Source organism: Lipotes vexillifer, unplaced genomic scaffold (genome assembly GCF_000442215.2).
Source record: "Lipotes vexillifer unplaced genomic scaffold, Lipotes_vexillifer_v1.1 scaffold1261, whole genome shotgun sequence".
Taxonomy (NCBI): Eukaryota; Metazoa; Chordata; class Mammalia; order Artiodactyla; family Lipotidae; genus Lipotes; species Lipotes vexillifer.
In genome coordinates, this window is record NW_006796548.1 from 999,957 (window position 1) to 1,003,945 (window position 3,989).

The 3,989-nt window shown below is 43.5% G+C and overlaps 1 protein-coding gene across 1 annotated transcript in view; it reads left to right on the top strand.

Annotated features, from left to right (window-relative positions):
• The window catches only part of ZBTB8B (zinc finger and BTB domain containing 8B), a 13,035-nt gene that overhangs the window by 5,136 nt on the left and 3,910 nt on the right, over positions 1-3,989 (top strand). The window lies entirely within an intron of this gene.

Sequence of the window (3,989 nt, forward strand, 5' to 3'; positions counted from 1 at the left end):
AAGAGTGATAGATGCCAAGAGGAGAAAATGTTTCAAGAAAAAGGAGAAATCAACTATGTCCAGTACTGTGTATAGGCAGATTGAGAACTGATCATTGGGTTTAGTAATGGAGAGGTCATTGATGAGCAGTATCAATGAAGTGGTGGACAAAAGACCAAACAGAGTAGCCTTGAAAGAGAACGCAGGGGTTCTGAGTTCTGGCTGAAAGGGCATATGAGGTTAAGGTTTTTATTAAGGTGGAGGATCTAAAAGCATTTCTTTACTGATGAGAATGATCCAGGAGAGAGGAAGATAAATGATAATGGAAGAGTGAGGGACAATGGATAGATCGAGGAGAGATGGGGGTCCCATGTGTAAGTGGAGGGATGGTCTTGCCTTGGATGGGAGGGAGAACAATTCATTCATAGTAACAGTAGTGAAAGCAGATTAGATGTGTTCATATTGGAGGTTGGGGGGTGGCTGGGACCATGTAGACATTCTCTTCTTCTTGCCCCTCCTTCTCAATGAAATAAGAAGCAAGGACAGCAGCTGACAGTGAGGAAGGGGTAGGAGGGGTGGGAGATTTGAGCAGAGGGTAGGTATGAAATAGTCACTGAGAAGAGTGGGAGAGTGAATGAACCAGGGAAATACATAGGGTTCTTGGGCAGAACCAAGGGCTCTTTTTTTTTTTTTTTTTTTTTTTTTTTTTTTTGCGGTACACAGGCCTCTCACTGTTGTGGCCTCTCCCGTTGCGGAGCACAGGCTCCGGACGCGCAGGCTCAGCGGCCATGGCTCACGGGCCCAGCCGCTCCGCGGCATGTGGGATCCTCCCGGACTGGGGCACGAACCCATGTTCCCTGCATCGGCACGCGGACTCTCAACCACTGCGCCACCAGGGAAGCCCCCCAAGGGCTCTTTTGATATTATAGTAGTCAGTTGGTGATGGTTGGATTGATTTAAAGTGAGACCGGAACAGAGTTGTGCATTTTTTTCCAGTGACGTTAACTTGCCTTGTTTCACCTACAGAATAGGCAGAGAGTTATATTGAACTAGATGAATGCAGATAGAGGGAGACAGTGGACCAGGGCAGCTGAGGGCATATGCAAAGGAGTGCTGGGCTATAGGCACTCAGCTGGGGAAGGAGGGGAGTGAGGACTGGAGGAGGAGGAGGACAGTAAAATGGCAGAGTATAGTCCATGGCTTGGACGTCCCAGTAGAGAAAGAACACCTACGGGGTGAACTGGAAAGATATAAAGCGGTGATTGGAAAGTGGAGCGCTTGAAATGTGGGTTATGGAGTGAGTACAGTTATTGGCAATATCTAGGCATGGGGCCATGATTCTCATCTCTGTCCGTACATTAGACTGGGAAGGATGCTTTAAAAATATGATGCTTGGGTCCCACCCCACCCATTAGCTTGGGATGGGGATTGGACATCAGTATTTATTTTCATTTTAAGCTTCCCAGATGATTCTAATATGCAGGCAGAGTTGGGAGCTCTTTGTCTAGGATTGGGTGGCTGAGATGGAGTGGAGGATAAGGTCGTTGGAAGAAAGGAGGTCCGGGAACAGAGAGGTCAGCGTATTGCAAGGGTCGTTTTCGGTGTTCACACCAAGAATTATGCCAGGAGTTGAGAATAAAGTCCAAGTTCCTTAACATATCAGCTTTGCAGAGGCAGGGATTTTTGTCTTTTCTGTTCACTGCTGTATCCCCAGGGCTTAGAACACAGCCTGGCACATCATAGGTACTCAGTATAAATTTGTTGAATAAATGCATGAATTTGACCTTTCCTTGCCCTTTCCTTGGCTTCATTCCTCATCCCTCTCCACCCCACTTAATATTTCATATTCTCATTTACCTCTGTGCCTAAGCATGTGTTGTTCCCCTGCCTGAGATACCTTTCTCTTTCTCAAACTCCTAGTGAACTCCTATTCATCCTTTAAAACCTTGCTCAAAGGTCATCTCTCCTGTGAAATCTTCTCTGAACTCCGGGAGAGAATTCATTACTTTATTTTCTACATTTCTTCATCACTTTGAACTTTGCATGTGTTATATTATATTGTATGAATTTGTTTCCATGTCTTTCTCTCCTGCTAGACTTAACTTCTTGAGGGAAGAAACAGGTATCTCGGTAAAGATGCACCTTGACACAGTGCCTCGCATGTAATAGGCATTCAGGTGAACTGTTTTTTTTTGGAGCAATCAGATCATAAGAGAGGAAGGAAAGTGTTGCGATAATTCATACTTTTCTGATGGAAAAATAGTTAACAGTTGTTTTTTTCCAAGGATTAACACTGGACCCATTTTACTGAATGTGTTTATAGTTGGGAGGAAGGTGATAGTACAATGTCAGGCTGATGGGGATAAATGACGGGAAGAGTCCACAGTGCCAGAGGAGTGAGCAGGAAACTGGCATCTCAGCACCAGTGTGATCAGTGAGAAATAAATAATCCAACATATATATGCAGTGTTGAGCCATGAGCTGCTGTTTTTATCCTGGGAAACAGATTTTGGAGTCACTATAGATTATGCAAAATGTTAAGCATTATCAGGATGGGAACTAGAAACTAAAGAGAATAATCTTCACCTGTACATAGAATGATGTTGGGTTCTCACTTGACATTCAGTTTGCCATACTTTTGGCAGCACCTCAGGAAAGGTAAAGCCCTATTAGGTGTCCTGAGAAGGTCCCAAAGAAAAAACTCCCGTGTTGAGAGAGACCACAAGAGCCTGGCCAGCTTAATCAGAAAAGAAACACCGAGGTGATGATGATGTGACAAAAATGGTTAACATTTATGAGAGCTTACTGTATGCCAGCTGCTGTGCTTTAGGCATTACCTCATTTCATTCTTACCAGAATCCTATGAGGTGGGAACTATTATCATCCCTATGTTACAGATGAGTAAAGCACAGAGAAGTTAAGTGAGATGTGCAAGGTCACACAGCTGGTAAGTGGTAGAGCCAGGACTTGAACTCAGGTTTCTGTGCCTGGAAAGCTTGAGTTACTAGTGCCTCCACATATAATATGATGTGATCAAAGTCTGTAAAATTCTGAAGGGCATGGATAGAGGAGACAAATCTTGGAATACTACAATAAGGGTAACTCAGGAAACTTGAAAGGAACAGTTTTTATACATGTGGGTGATAATCATGTTGTCACCTTAACGGGTGTATGAGCAAGGTGGGAAAAAAAGAGTTCTAAAAAACTTAAGTGAATTTTTAAGCTATTTGATGATTTCAGATATATAGAGTTAATATGAACTCCAAACAATGTAGGGCCTGCATTATGGCAAACCACTTCTACACATGCCTGGAAGCTATTATTAGGAGCTGCTGTCAAAGAAAGCATGAATCCTGACCCAGTGGTCTGTTCCATCATAATAGTTTTTTCAAACTTTTGAGGGTCATGAAATCAACTCAGGAGGTTTGTATTAGCCAGCTCAGGCAACCGTAACAGAATACCACAGACTAAGCAGTTTAAACAACAGAAATTTACTGTCTCACAGTTTTGGAGGTGCAGAGTCCAAGAGCAGGTTGCCAGCAGGGTTGGTGTCTGGTGAGAGCTCTCTTTCTGGCTTGCAGACGACTGCCTTCTTGCTGGTCCTCACATGACCTTTCCTCTGTGCAAGAGTAGGGAGAGAAAGCCATCTCTGGCATAGTTCCCTCTTCTTATAAGGACACCAGTCCTACCAGATTCTAGCTCTACCCTTACGACCTCATTTAACATGAATTACCTCCTTAAAGGCCCTGTCTTCACATATAGTCGAGTTGGAGGTTATGGCTTCAGTGTATGAATTTGAGGGGGATGAAATTCAGCCTAGAACAGGGTCTCAGTCATTATTGTCCTAAAATGAAATCAAAGAGAATAGACATTATCAGAGTGAGTATTATTTTGGGAAGCTTTTCAAGTTGTCCACGTGAAGATATATGTGTTCTAAGGTTGTAATATAAGCTGTGTTTTCTAACTGTGAGCCACAGAGAAGTTTCAAAGCTGAGGCCTTACGGCATTCC